General features: G+C 45.6%; 1 protein-coding gene across 1 annotated transcript in view; it reads left to right on the plus strand.

Annotated features, from left to right (window-relative positions):
• Nucleotides 1–16,211, plus strand: part of LOC135222783 (myeloid differentiation primary response protein MyD88-like) — a 467,144-nt gene that overhangs the window by 195,342 nt on the left and 255,591 nt on the right. The gene's annotated exons all lie outside the window — the stretch shown is intronic.

Raw genomic sequence — 16,211 nt, forward strand, 5'->3', positions numbered from 1 at the left:
GGGGTATATTAAAAATCGTCTTCCGTGTGCCGGGGGGGGTCTCGGAGTGAGCGCGGAAACGGAAAAAAATATTCTTTTCAAAAACTCACAGCGCACTTAGTTTTCAAGATTAAGAGTTCATTTTTGGCTCCTTTTTTTTGTCATTGCCTGAAGTTTAGTATGCAACCATCAGAAAATGAAAAATTATCATTATCATATATAAATAATGCAATATTAATGATAGCGCAAAAACAAAATTTCATATATAATTGTATTCAAATCGCGCTATGCGCAAACGGTTAAAGGTAAAGAGTTAATTTTTTTTTCGTTGTAATGTACACTAAATTGCGATCATTTTGGTATATAACACATTGTAAAATGATAAAAGCAACACAGAGAAAATATTATCACAAAATGATGCATGAATTCGTAACGTGCGGACGTAAACAAATATTTTCAAAAATTCACCATAAATCTAAATATTGTCCTAGAGACTTCCAATTTTTTTCAAAATGAAGAAAAATTATTGAATATTACTATACTGTAAGAGTATTAGCTTACAATTGCAGTTTTTGACCATATCTGATGAGTTAAAGTTGAACGAATGTCAAATTTTTTCATACATTTTTTTTCATATGCAATTATTTTAGAAATTAGAAAAGCTACAACCTTCAAATATTTTTCGTTTTATTCTACATGAAATTGCGCACATTTTCTTATATAAAAATCTATGAAATGCCTAATATGAAACAGAGCAAATATTCCGAGAATGCGACGTACGCATTTCGGAGATTTGCGGCGGAGAATCCGCGCGCTGAGGGAAGGAAAGTTTTTTTTCTAAATTCACCATAAATCTAAATATTGTGCTAGAGACTTTGAATTTGTTTCAAGATGAAGATAAATGACTGAATATTACTAGACTGTAAGAGTTTTAGCTTACAATTGCGTTTTTCGACCATTTCGGTAGAGTCAAAGTTGACCGAACGTGGTTTTTTTTTCTATTTATCGTGATTTATATGCAAATATTTCAAAAATGAGAAAAGCTACAACCTTCAATTATTTTTAATTGTATTCTACATGAAATTGCACACATTTTCATATATAAAACTTTATGTAATGGCTAATTTAAAATGGTGCAAACATTCCACCACAATCGCACATATGATTTTTTCGAAGAGTTACCGCTCGACGTAAGGAAAATGTTATTTTTTCATAAATTCACCATAAATCGAAATATTGTGCTAGAGACTTCCAATTTGTTGCAAAATGAAGGTAAATGATTGAATATTACTAGAATATAAGAGTTTTATCTTACAATTGCGTTTTTCGACCATTTCGGTAGAGTCAAAGTTGACCGAAGGTTGAAAATTTGTCACTTATCATTTTTTATATGAAAATATTTCAAAACTGATAAAAGCTACAACCATGGGTTTTTTTTAGTTGTATTGTGCATGAAATTGCACACATTTCCATATATAAAACTTTATGTAACGGCCAATTTAAAATGGGTGCAAACATTACCACAATCGCACGTATGATTTTTTTTCGGAAGAGTTACCTTTCGCGGCACGTAAGGAAAAAAGTTTTTTCATAAATTCACCATAAATCGAAATATTGTGGTAGAGACATCCAAATTTGTTGCAAAATGAAGGTAAATGATTAAATAATACTAAAATATGGTATTGTTATGATACAATAAAGTTTTATGCATACTTACCTGGCAGGTATATATATAGCTTATCCTCTTGACGCACTGGCAGAATTTCAAAACTCGCGGCAACGCGCTAGTACACTGGTAGTTCAGGTGATGGCCACCCCCGCTCCCGTGGCGCTGGTACTTGGAACTATTCCCGTTTTCCTCAGATTTTCTCTGAACCCTGTCTCCTGAGGGGAGGAGGGTGGGTTTTAATTTAATTATATATACCTGCAGGTAAGTATGCATAAAACTTTTATTGTATCATAACAATACCATTTTTATGCATGACACTTACCTGGCAGGTATATATATAGCTGATTGACACATTTGGAGGTGGGTCATAGACAGCAACATCGTCATAATTCAAAAATTAACTAAATTTTAGAACTATGTATTATGTTCCTTACCTGCCTAAGGTAGCTGACTTCGTAGGTCCTGCCTCTTAGCCTGCTAAACCTTAGTAGCTCTCAACTAGGACGTGACCTGTTTGTTGAGAAAGCTAACAATAAGGGCCTGACAACTGGACGTGACCAATTTGTTGACAGAGAACCCTAGCCCTCATTTACCACGGGCATTCATGCTAGGAAAGTTAGTCACCTGAACCACACACACATATAATAAAACACTAAACCAACAGACTGAGCTGGTCTTTTTCCTTTAACCTTCTCAGACAACCATAAAAAAACACTATAAACCTAATTAAAATAAAACCTAGCATGTTATTAGGTTATGGGGTGGAAACTCCTTGCCCAGTACTGTACCTGAGGCCTACATACGGGCCTAACGTTTGACAATTATCAAAAGTTGTCTTCACGTCTCTAAGGTAATGAGAGGCAATACGTTGAATCTATAATGTCCTTGAGGGCTAAATTTTTCCTGAATGCTAAGGACGTAGCTACTGCTCTCACCTCATGAGCTTTAACTTTAATTAAACCGAAGCATTCCTCTTGACAAAGCAAATGAGCATCTTTAATGACTTCTCTTACAAAGAAAGCCATTGCGTTTTTAGACATAGGTCTAGTAGGATCTTTAACAGAGCACCACAGAGAACATGAAGTTCCCCTAATGCTTCTTGTTCTTTCTACGTAAAACCGTAAGGCTCTTACTGGGCAAAGAACCCTTTCTTGTTCTTGACCTACCAGATCAGCCAGTCCTTCAATCTCAAATGATCTTGGCCATGGATGCGAAGGATTCTCATTCTTTGCTAAGAACTCCTGTTGAAAAGAACAAACTGCTTTGTTGTGCTTCCAACCTATTTGCTTGTCAATAGCTTGCAGCTCGCTAATCCTTTTAGCTGTAGCTAAGGCTACTAAGAAGATAGTTTTCTTCGTAAGCTCTCGCAAAGGCGCACTGCCCATAGGTTCGAACTTATCCGTCTCCAAGAATTTGAGAACGACATCCAAATTCCAAGAAGGGGTTCTGCACCTTCGATCCTTCTTTGTATCAAACGATCTGAGGAGATCTCTAAGATCTGCGTCATTGGACAGGTTTAAACCTCTGTGTCTAAACACTGCAGACAACATACACTTATAGCCTCTAATCGTCTGATTAGCCAAACCTAGTTCTTTCTTCAGGTATAGCAGGAAATCTGCAACCTGTGTCACAGAGGTACTGGATGAAGAAATCTTCCGATTCTTACACCATTTACGGAAGTTCTCCCACTTCGACTGGTACACTTTGATAGTCGATGGCCTTCGTGCTCGTTGCAACTGCCTTCGCTGCTTCTCTAGAAAAACCCCCTCGCTCTGACAAGTCTTTCGATAGTCTGAACGCAGTCAGACCCAGAGCGAGGGTGTTCTTGTGGAACCTGTCGAAGTGGGGTTGTTTGAGAAGATCTATTCTCGTGGGTAGACTTCTCGGAGAATCTACTGTCCATTCCAGTACCTCTGTGAACCACGTTTGGGCCGGCCAGTATGGGGCTATCAGGGTCAGCCTTGTTCCTCGACTTTCCCTGAATTTTTCCATTACCTTTCCTAAAATCTTGACGGTGGAAAAGCGTACGCATCTAGACCCGTCCAATCTAGTAGGAAGGCATCGACTGCGACTGCAAGAGGGTCCGGGATTGGAGAACAATAGTTCGGTAACCTCTTCGTCGCTGCGGTAGCGAAAAGATCCACTACTGGAGTGCCCCAGAGCTTCCACAGTCTCTGGCATACTTGAAGATGCAAACATCCACTCCGTGGAAAGCACTTGTCCGTCCCTGCTCAACAGATCCGCCCTGACGTTCTTCTCTCCCTGAATGAACCTGGTGAGCAGGGTGCCGTTTTCTCTCTGCGACCAAAGAAGAATCTCCTTCGCCAGGTTGCAAAGGGACAACGATGTGGGTTCCTCCTTGTTTCCGTATATATGCCAGAGCTGTGGTATTGTCCGCGTTGATCTGCACCACTTTGCCGCTGATCCACGGTCTGAACGCTTTCATAGCCAAGAAGATCGCCATCAGTTCCTTCCTGTTTATGTGCCATGCCTTTTCCTTCTTCGCTCCAAAGGCCTGACTCCTCCCGAGGGCCCAGCGTCGCTCCCCAGCCTGCGCTGACGCGTCGGAAAAATAATATCCGGTCTGGGTTCCTCTGCTGGAGTGACGTACCCTCTGACAACCTCTCGGAACTAGCCACCACTTTAGTTCCTCCTTTATCTTTGAAGGAATTGGAAACCGGAAGGAATCTGGTTGCGATCTTCTTGTCCAGACTTCGTTCAGAAAAGAACTGTAAGGGCCTCATGTGAAGTCTCCCTAGTGAAATGAACCGCTCTAACGAAGAGAGTGTCCCCAGCAGGCTCATCCACTCTCTCGCTGAGCATTGGTCTTTCAATAGGAATTCTTGCACTTTCCGTATACACATGGTCTGCCTTTCGGGTGACGGAAAAGCCCGAAAAGTCACTGAGGATATCAGAATCCCCCCCAAATAAACTAGTTCCTGAGAGGGGATCAATCGTGACTTTTCCAGGTTCACCATCAGACCAGTTGCTGAGTTAATTCCAATGTTACGTCTGTGTCCTCCAGACATTGCTGTTTTGATTGTGCTCTTATGAGCCAATCGTCGAGGTAAGAGAGAGACTCTGACTCCTGCCAAATGAAGCCACTTCGCCACATTCGACATCATTCTTGTAAAAATTTGAGGCGCCGTGCACAGCCGAAAACACAGGGCTTTGAATTGATAAATCCTTGCCCCTGGATCACGAATCTCAATATTCCTGGACCTTTTTTGGCGGATGAATTGGAATATGGAAAGTAGCATCTGAAGGTCCAGTGTTACCATCCAGCCCCCCTCCCTGGTCGTACCGCTGCCAGTACTGAATCGTTCGTCTCCATCGTAAACTTGGTCTTTCTACGAACAAGTTTAGCTGGCTTACGTCCAGTACCGGCCTCCAACCTCCTGATGATTTCGGTACTAGAAACGACGGTTGTAAAACCCTGGGATTCGTGATCCAGAACCGGTCTATTGCCCCCTTTTCTTTTATCAGGTGGGACGACCTGATGCCAAAGAGCCTCTCTCTTCTCTAAATCGATGTAATGAGCCCCTAGGCGCTCTCGGAGCTGTAGCGAGAGGTGGTTTCTTGAGAAAGGGAATCTTGTACCCTTCCTTCGCTACCTTTACGGACCAAGGATCCGCTCCTTTGCTTTGCCAGACTTCCCAGAAGTCTAAAAGTCTGGCCCCCACACAAGTCTGGAGGACTTCTGACTCATTGTTTGGTTGAAGTTTTGGCCCCTCTTTTGGTTGGAACTCTTTTCCCTCTAAATGCTGGTCGAGAGAAAGTCCTACCCCGAAAGGGCTGCTGTGCTGTCTTCGTATCCTTCGTAGTCTTCTTCATGACCTTAGAAGGTAAATACTTCCTTACAGATGACGTAAGAAGATCTTGAGTCGCCTTCTGAGTGAGGGAGAGAGATATGTCCTTAATGATCTCTTGAGGGAAGAGCTGTCCTGACAGAGGAGAGAAACATCAACTCCGACTTTTGCGCGTTCGACACTCCTTTAGCAGCGAACGAGCATAAGAGATGTCTTTTCTTCAAGACGCCTGCTGTAAAAATTGAAGCCAATTCATTAGCTCCATCTCTCAAGGCTTTATCCATACAGGACATAATACTTCTCGACAACTCGGATACTGACGACTCCTCCATCTCCGAAGTCCGAGCCAGGGCCCCCAACGACCAGTCAAGAAAATTAAACACCTCAAAAGTCCTAAAGATACCTTTGAGTAAATGGTCGAAACTCCGAAGAAGTCCACCACACTTTGGCTGAATGCAAAGCAGTCTACGGGAGCTATCCACTATGTTGGAAAAGTCTCCTGGGAGGAGGCAGGCACTCCCAGGCCAAGACTTTCCCCCGTAGCATACCAAAACACCAGACTTCGAAGCCAAACTTCCGGCCGGAGGAAATACAAAAGAAGTCTTCCCCAACTCTTTCTTCTCCTTCAACCACTCATTTACGCGTGAAGGCTTCTTGGCCGAAATGGACAAAGTCATTTTACAAAAACGACGATTTCTTGGCTGTCTTCGTCTTCGAAAATTGCGACAAAGGCGATGGCGGGCCTGAAGGTTGAAAATCTCCTTCAAACAAAGAAAGAAGGCACTCTGTTAGCCTCTTGTAGTCCGAAGAAGGAGCTTCCGTCTTGTCCTCTTCCGCACTCTCCGCAAATTCTTCCTCCTGCGAAGAAATATCTTGAAAACCAAGATCCTGCTGACTCTCCAAATCAGAGTCCTTATGCAGCTCCTGTTTAGAAAGCGAATGTGGCACTGACTCCTATAAAACTCCTCTCTTCCTTGTCGAGACAATGTTTTTGACTTGCTGCCGCCTGCGTCCTGCGTCCTCCTTGAACGTATGCGTCCACCATGCGTCATCACTTCTCCTGGCTCCTCCTGTCTTGCGTCCTGCGTCCTGCACTTCGTCCTTCTTAAGGGACGCACTGCGTCCTGGATCGCGTTGTACGTCCTGCGTCCTCTTGGAGGACTTAACCGGGAGAGACGAGTCCTTACGTCTAACCGAAGGTTGTTCGGGCTTCTCCCATGATTGAACAATCACTGCCAATCTCTGCTGCATGTCCCGCAGCACCTCCTTCGTTCCCGCCTCCTTACGAGACTCCTGATGATGAGGAGATCGAGGACGCACCGGGCTAACACGAAGCGGCGAGCGAACTTCCAACTGACGTGAAATCCTCTTCCTTTTGATAGGGATCATCTCTTCATCCTCCGATGAAAAATCTCAGGGCTACTCCACCCTTCTTGGTCGAAAGCCCTTTCCTCCTGTGAAGAGGACGGATAGTATGACCTCTTGAGAGGACGCGATACTTCCGCGAACCGCCTACTCCTTCCCGAGGCCGAACTATCCGAAGAATAACGGCACTTCCCATCCCGTTCCAAACAAATGCGATTGCCACTCTAACTTCGTGAATACGATACCAATATCCAAAAAGTCAGATAACGAGCAGGAAATTCTAACAGAGAAACCAACAACGATGTTGCCGGTTCGGCTGGCAGAGAAAATCTGAGGAAAACGGGAATAGTCCAAGTACCAGCGCCACGGGGAGCGGGGTGGTGGCCATCACCTGAACTACCAGTGTACTAGCGGTTGCCGCGAGTTTTGAAATTCTGCCAGTGCGTCAAGAGGATAAGCTATATATATACCTGCCAGGTAAGTGTCATGCATAAAATAAAGAGTTTTAGCTTACAATTGCGTTTTTCGACCATTTCGGTAGAGTCAAAGTTAACCGAAGGTTGAAATTTTGGCACTTATTATTTATATGAAAATATCTCAAAACTGATAAAAGCTACAATCATGAGTATTTTTTTGTTGTATTCTACATAAAAAGTGCACATTTTCATATATAATACTCCATGTAACGGCTAATTTAAAATGGTACAAAAATTATGTCAAAGTGACGAAATAATTTCTGAGATGTGTCACCGATACTTTTTAGTGCAGCAAGAAAGAAAATTCGTGCTTGCGGCCTGCGTAATGATTGTAAACAAAACAACACCTTGATTCATGAACTCCCAGCATCCCCCAAGGCGCGTGATTCAAGAGTTTTCGGCTGGTAGGCCTATTAGTATTTTTTTTACAAAACTTTTGTATGTCGACGTAAAATACGTCCAGTCGGCACCCAAGAGACAAAAAATGTTAAATAACTGAAATAAAATAGGAAACAACACATGTTGTAGGTTAAAAACCTTGGTTCTTACCTGATTTGGCAAAAGACTTCATGGATACTGTCTATGAGTCTGCTTTGCCTCAAGAGCCTCAGCGAGGTAGTGACCTAGTATGGCTGAGAGTTCTTGTGGATCTGTCAATGGGGGCTTACCAGCTTACGCGACAGAACCTTATTAGGATCTTTGTCAATGGGGCTATCCCACTTACATGACAAAACCTCTTGCCTCTGGCAATATCAAGGAGCACAAAACCAATCCCGACCACCTGACCCTCTAACCCGGGTTAGAACTACGATTGAAAGAAGTTACCACCAAACCTTCTTTCAACACCATAAAAACACATCACCACAAATAAAAACTAAACTAAACTATCAAGGATTAGCATCAGCTCCCTGTCCCAGCAACGAATCCGCAGATATGTATGGCCCCAGAGAGAAGCACTTGTCGAAAGTAACCTTTACGTCCCTCAAGTAGTGGGATGCAAACACAGAGTTGCATCTCCAATAAGTGGCAGCCAGAATATCTTTCAGAGACATGTTCTTATGGAAAGCTAGAGAAGTCGCAATGGCCCTTACTTCATGCCCTTTCACTCTAAGTTGCTGCAATTGGTCGTCATCGCATGTCGCATGTGCCTCCGTGATGACGCTTCTCAAAAAGAATGCCAGAGCGATCTTAGAAATGGGCCTTTTAGGGTCCCTGACTGCACACCAGAGACTCTCTAGACTGCCCTTAAGTTGCTTCTTCCTTTGCAGTAAAATTTAAGGGTCCTGACAGGGCATAGGACCTTTCTACTCTCTCTCCCCCACTAAGGGTGAGAGTCCTTTAACCTCGAAACTTCTAGGCCAGGGCTTCGAGGGATTCTCATTTTTGGCTAGGAATAAAGGCTTAAATGAACAGATAGCTGAGTCACCTTTAAATCCTACTCTAGAGTCCAGAGCTTGCAACTCGCTAGTCCTCTTCGCAGTCGCGAGAGCCACGAGAAAAATAGACTTCCAAGTCAGGTCCCTGAACGAAGCCTGATGGGGAAGTTCGAACTTGCTAGAAATCAGGAATTTGAGCACACCATCCAAGTTCCAGCTAGGAGGTTGAGAGGACTTTCTGGTGGTCTCAAAGGATCTGATGAGGTAATGCAGATCTTTATCTTCTGCAAACTTCAGGTCCCTATTTCTGAATACAGCGGAGAGCATGCTATGATAGCCTTTGATCGTAGATACGGCAAGGTGACATTCTTCTCTCAAAAAGAGAAGGAAGTCAGCAATAATGGTCACAGAGGTATCGGATGAGGATAGCTTCTTCGACCTGCACCATCTTCGAAAGACTTCCCACTTCGATTGGTACACCCGTAAGGTTGAAGATCTGCGGGCTCTGGCGATCGCTCTAGCAGCTTTTTCGCGAAAAGCCTCTTGCTCTGACGAGTCTTTCGATAGTCGAAATGCAGTCAGGCAGAGAGCGGGGAAGTTTTTTGTGAAACTCTCAAAGTGGGGTTGTCTGAGCAGATCTCTCCTGAGTGGAAGAGATCTGGGGAAGTCCACTGTCCATTACCAGTACCTCTGTGAACCATGTTGAGCGGGCCAAAAGGGAGCGATCAGGGTAAGTCTCGTTCCTGCAGAGGACACGAACTTTTTCATTACTTCCCCCACCAGCTTGAATGGGGGAAACGCGTAAACATCGATGCCTGCCCAGTCTAGGAGGAGAGCGTCAATTGCTATTGCTCTCAGGTCCGCTATGGAGGAGCAAAAGATGTCCAGCCTCTTGTTTGATACGTGGCAAACAGGTCTATATGAGGTCTGCCCCAAAGTGTCCACAGCCTTTGGCAAACGTCTAGATTGAGCGTCCATTCCATTGGGAGGACTTGGTTTCTCCTGCTCAACAGGTCCGCTCTCACCTTCCTCTCTCCCTGGACGAATCTGGTTAGGAGCGTAATCTCTCTCTCCTCCGCCGAGATAAGCAGGGTTCTTGTTGTCTCGTATAGGGAGAAGGAACGTGTCCTCTTGTTTTCGGATGTATGCCAGAGCCGTGGTGTTGTCCGAATGACTTGGAACACCATGCCTCTGACTTTCGACTCGAAAGACTTTAGAGCCAGAAAGATTGCAAACAGCTCTTTCACGTTGATGTGCCAGGTCACCTGTTCCCCCTTCCAGGTGCCTGACACTTCCTCCGCCCCCCTAGTGTTGCTCCCAACCCGACTCTGACGCGTCTGAGAACAACCACTAGGTGCGGATTCGGCTTCAGCAGGGACAAGCCTCTGTTCAACTTGAGCGGAGTTAGCCACCAACTCAGTTGCTCCTTTACCTCCTGTAGGATTGGGAAGGAATCCGCCAAGTCTTCTGACTTCTGATCCCACATCCTTTTGAGATAAAATTGCAGGGGTCTCAAGTGAAGCCTTCCTAGAGCGAAGAACTGCTCCAGCGAGGAAAGGGTCCCCAGCAGACTCAGCCATTCCCTCGCGGAGCTTCGCTCTTTCTCTAAGAAGGCTGTCAACTTTTTCACTACCCCGATCGAGCCTTCTTGGGATGGAAATGAACGAAAACGAAAACGAGAATCCATCCGAATCCCCAGATAGACAAGGTTCTGGCTGGGGATCATCTGGGACTTCTCGAGGTTTACCAACAGTCCAAGAGACCGGGTCATCAACAGAGTCGTACGTAGGTCCTCCAGACATTGAAGTTCCGACTTGGCTCAAATAAGCCAGTCGTCCTAATAAAGTGATATCCTCACCCCCTTCAAATGTAACCATCTGGCTACATTTTTCATGAGCCCCATGAATACTTGAGGGGCCGTCCACAGGCCGAAGCACAAAGCCCTGAACTGGAAGATCTTCCCTTGTATTATGAACCTGAGATACTTCCTTGAGGACAGTTGAATCGGTACGTGGAAGTACGCGTCCTGAAGGTCCAGGGAAACCATCCAATCTCCTGGACGAAGAGCAGCCAGAACCGAGGAAGTTGTCTCCATGGACAACTTCCTTTTCTCCACAAAGCGATTCAAGGCGCTTACGTCCAGGACAGGTCTCCACCCCCCCGAAGCTTTCGGTACGAGGAACAGGCGATTGTAGAATCCTTGGGAGTGGGGATCCTGCACTGGTTCTATGGCCTCCTTCTCCAGCATCTGGTCCACTAAGAGAAGAAGGGTTCGCCGCAGAACAGGGTCTTTGTATTTTGCAGAAAGTTCCCTCGGCGTCGAGGTCAAGGGCAGTCTTTCCTTGAAGGGGATGAGGTATCCCTTTTCCAGAATAGAGAGGGACCAGTTGTCCACTCCTCTCCGTGCCCAGGCTTCTGTGAAATTGAGAAGTCTGGCACCTACTGAAGTCTGGAGGACCGGAGTCCTATTTGGCCCTCTTGAAGGGCCTGAAAGAGGACCTACCTCGCTTTTCAGGTCTTTTTCTTCAGACAGATGCTCTGAAAGAAGCACCCCCTCGAAAGGGCGCTTGAGGAGGGCGACTCTCCTTTCTGACGGAGGAGGTAGCTGGTCTCGCCTTCCTAGCAGACGGAACTAACAGATCCTGGGTAGCCTTTTCAGTCAGGGAGTAGAAATATCCTTCACCAACTGGGAAGGGAACAATTGGTTGGATAGAGGGGCGTACAATAAGGAAGCCCTCTGAACCAGGGAAATGGACTTCTTAGAAAGAGCTAAACACTGCTCTTTTCTTCAATACTCCTGCTCCAAAGAGAGAAGCTAATTCTCCCGATCCGTCCCGGACAGCTTTGTCCATACAGGACAACACGCTTTTAAGAACTTCAGGTTCTAGAAACTCAGGATCCAGAGTTTTCTTGGCCAATGCCCCAAGGGACCAATCCAAAAAGTTAAACACTTCCAAGACATGGAAGAGTCCCTTGAGGAAATGGTCCATCTCTGTCACACCCCATATAGTCTTGGCCGTGGGGAGGGCATGCCTCCTAGTGGAATCTACCAAGGTAGAGAAATCCGCCTCCGCAGAAGATGGAAGTCCCAGCCCATAGGCTCTCCAGTCTCATACCACATACCTCTCCTTCCCGAGAGCTTGGAGGGAGGACAAGAAAAAACTGTCTTCCCTGCCTCCCACTTTGGACTTAAACCATGCTCCTACCGATTGGAGGGCTTTTCTCATCGAAATGGTGCGGGCGCATCTTTAAGAAGGAGGAAGTCTTTGCCGCCCTAGTGGCTGGAGAACAGCGAACCGAGGAGAGGGAGGAGCAGCTGGGCTGAGCGAATCGCCGAATTCCTGGACCAGTAGGGCCGGCCGCCAAAGTCTTGTAGTCTGATAGTGCTGCAACTCTAGGAGTTTCCTCCTCCGAAACTTCATCGAGGCCTTCCTCTGCAAATCTGCAAGGAGATGCGTGGCCGAAGGAAGGAGAGCGTCTGGTAGGCGAAGAGCGCCTGTCTGGTGACGAGAGCTTGAAATGGGAGGAGCGCTTGAGAGGAGAGGTGCTTCCACGCGAAGAGAAGTGGTCGACTGAAGGAGATCGCTTAGCAGGAGAAGAGCGCCTGGTAGGAGTACAGTGCCTGTGGCGCCTGGCTGGCGCTTCAAGGCTGGGTGGCGCTGTGCGCCTTGCTGGCGCCTCGCGGCTGGCTGGTGCATCGCGGCTGGGTAGCGCTTTGCGCCTGGCTGGCACCTCGCGCCTGGCTGGTGCCTAGCGGCTGGGTGGCGCATCGCGGCTGGGTGGCACCGCGCGCCTGGCTGGCGCCTCACAGCTGGATGGCGCTGCGCGCCTGGAAGATACCGTGCACGCGTCTGGCGCTGTGCGCCTGGTCGGCGTCGAGAGCTTGCAAGTAGATGCGTGCCTTTGAGGGGAGCTGCATCCTCGAGGCGAAACATGGCTGCAAGGAGAGGTGCGAGCATCAGGAGAACCGTGTTTGTCAGGGCGGGAGGAGCCTAACAACCTGGGGAGAGGCGCTTGGAGCTTCTCGGAGACAAACTCTCGTCTCGAGAGGAGCTCCTCTTGAGCGGAGGGCACTGAGACCTCTTAACTGGAAGCAATACGTCCTTCCTGCGAGGAGGATCTCTAACTAGAGCGCCCACCAGAGACGAAATCTGCTCTTGCAGATTGAGAAGGATCTTCGCAGTAGAACCCTCTTGGTCCGCTTCCAAGGGCGGTGAAAAAGGTCTAGAAGCTGAAGGAGGCTCCACACTAGGTGCAGGGCTGAAAGGGGCTCTTCTGGCTCTCTTCCTGTCCGCAGGAGACTCCTCTGGGAACCGCTCCGGGCTGGAGTCCAACATACTGCTGGGAGCCTTCCAGGTCCTCTTCAAGGGGCGCGACTCCTCAGCCGAACTCCAACCATGTCTAGGAGAAGCCGAATCAGACGAAGAAAAACACTGTTTAAGGATGCCTTTACAACGGCGATCCCTGGCAGTCTGGGACGAAACGACAGATCCTGCTGAAGGGACACCTGACCGGTGGGGATTCTCCACAACCTCCTTACAGCTTTCGACATTCCTCCTCCACTGGGCCTGGGAGTTTGGAAGAGGTCTAGGCCTGGGAGCGTTTGCAGAGCACTGGGAACACTGCACTCACTGTACACAGCACTCTTACCTTCCCATGCAAGCATTTGAAGCTCCATCCTTCGTAAAGCAGCTTTCATGTTAGCCATCACCACGGACGAATCCACAGGTTCGGTGAAGGGCGAAGGAGCTGAAACCGTAGGAGAGGATGCTACAACTACATTAGGAATAGGAACTACCGTATCCTCGACTGGCTCGTTAGAACGAGACCTACTCGTGCTTCTAGAAGAAGCCTTCCTAATTCTATCCTTCTCTTACTTCCTCAAGTAGGAAGTTAGAGTAGTCCATCCTTCCTCGTTCAGACATTCACACTCCTTACAAGGATTTGTAAAAGAACACTCATTCTCCCGACACCTCTTGCATACAGTGTGAGGGTCTACTGAACCCTTTGGTAGCCTCACATTAACCCCATCATTCACACACATCTAACTACATAAGCAGAGTTCGACATTCTAAGAAAAATCCAAAGCGTAATCCAAAAACAATCCACAATAGCGTATGGCCAAACCAACGATCCAATACTTCACCAAAAAGACAGTCCAGAAGATCAAAGGTGAACAAAAAGCGAAAATCAGGTCAGGAGGAACCAACAACGGTGTTGTCGGAACCGGCGACAGAGAAAATCTGATTAGAAAATGGGAATGGTTCCTAGTCCCGCCACCCAGCGGCGGGAGGGTAGATCACCTGACCTACCTGTAGCTGTGCCGCGAAATTTGAATTTCTGTCGGGGACGATGGAGTTTATAGTTAAGTATATATCTGCCTGGGAAGTTGAATGTACAAAAATGGGTAGTAGAAAAAGTTTGACTGGGTAAGTTGCCATTTGCCTTGGCCCTAATGGAATTACTCCCATAAGGTATGTGTTTTGAAATATGCAAATTTCCAATTCTGTGAGGCCGTGGATCGACCAAATTCTCACATAATTGGGACCGTACTGTACTGTATGTAGTAATATGAGACTACATACAATATTATTGGATACAGTGAAGTAAAGCATAACTTTTTAAAAGAGCCAAGGAAAAGATGCATATTCATATGTTTGTATTTTATGAGGCGGTCTCGACATCTAACCTAAGAAACCGATAACCAGACAAAGGAGCTATAAACCCTACGGAGTGTAAAACCCAGTTATGAATATATTTAACAAGTGCCGTAAAACTGAAATGCTGCTAACCATGGGCTGCCTGTAATGAAAAACATGAAAAAATGATATTGTTATGATACAATAAAGTTTTATACATACTTACCTGGCAGATATATACATAGCTATTGACTCCGTCGCGCCGACAGAATTTCGAATTTCGCGCACACGCTACAGGTAGGTCAGGTGATCCACCGCGCCGCCGCTGGGTGGCGGGAATAGGAATCCATTCCCGTTTTCCATCAGATTTTTTTCTACACCATCTGTCTCCTGAGGGGAGGCTGGGTGGGTAGTTTAATTGTATATATCTGCCAGGTAAGTATGTATAAAACTTTATTGTATCATAACAATATCATTTTTATACATTCAACTTACCTGTCCAGATATACATAGCTGATTCACACCATTGGAGGAGGGTAAAGACAGCTAATAAACTGATTTAACAGGAAAAACACAACAATCGTTGTAGGTATTAATAACATAAAACCTTGGTTCCTACCTGTTGAGACTGAAGACTTCATGGTTAATGCCAGGCCCAGTCTGCTTAGTCTCAAGAGCCTCAGCGAGATATTGATCTATTGCTAAGAGTTCTTGTAGGTCTGCCAAAGGGGGTCTTGTCCACTTACTTGGCCGATCCTATAAGGGCTATGTCAAAGGGTTTCAATCCACCTATACTGACAAGAACCTTTTTCTAAGGAGCACAATCCCGATCCTGATCACCTTAACCTAACCAAATGGTTGTATCTAAGAATTGCAAGAAGTCATCCCTGGACTCCTTGCAAACAACCAAAAAACTCAATCACAATATTTTACACCTAATTCTTTATGAAAAATAAATAAAAATAAATAAAAATAAAAATAAACAAATATAGGCTAATTTCCATTTGTACTACCTCGCTTGTAAGACCTATGCACATTCTCATACTGTCAAAAGCACCAAAAGCCGCCTGTGCTAGCCCAAGCACTCTTGTCAGCAGAAAATCCTGATACTGTCTTAAAAGGAGAGGTCCCTGTACGAATTTAGACAATGTCTTTAATCCTACTCCGTTTAAAAGGCACATTTCTAGTTCCTTACTAGCAAGGCTATGGCCGCCTGTGCGACACCAAGCACTTTTACCAATAGTAACAAAAACTGCCTCAAATAGTGGAGATCCTCCGTAATCAAAGACACCGTTTTTATCCAAGCCTATCCTGTAAGAAAAAGATAACTCAAAGTTCCTTACCTAAACAAGGCCGTGGTCGCCTGTGCAACAACTAGCCGTCAGGTAAGAAAGTTAGAGCCCATCCCACCAGTATGGTATGGAAGTATTAGACTTTTCATAAAGTTTAAGGATCGGTATGTGTCCTCAGTCCAGCACTGTATCCGCAGACACAAAAGGACCTAGAGAGAAGCACTTGTCGTAGGTAATTTTAACATCTCTAAGATATGGGATGCAAATACCGAGTTGCATCTCCAATAGGTCGCATTAATAATGTCCTTCATGGACATATTCTTTTGGAATGATAATGATGTTGCCACTGCTCTTACCTCATGAGCTTTAACTCGTAATAATTTAAAGGAATCCTCTGCACAATCGCTATGAGCTTCCATAATCACACTTCTAATAAAATACGCTAGCGCATTCTTGGACATTGGTCTTTTCGTGTCCCGAACTGCGCACCATAGACTCTGTTTACATGCCTTCAACTCTTCTTTCTTTTAAGATAGAACTTAAGAGCTCTAACCGGGCATAAAGTTCTTTCAATTTCGTCTCCCATTAAGTTTGAAAGACTTTTCA

This window comes from Macrobrachium nipponense, chromosome 8 (assembly GCF_015104395.2).
Source record: "Macrobrachium nipponense isolate FS-2020 chromosome 8, ASM1510439v2, whole genome shotgun sequence".
NCBI classification, from domain to species: Eukaryota; Metazoa; Arthropoda; class Malacostraca; order Decapoda; family Palaemonidae; genus Macrobrachium; species Macrobrachium nipponense.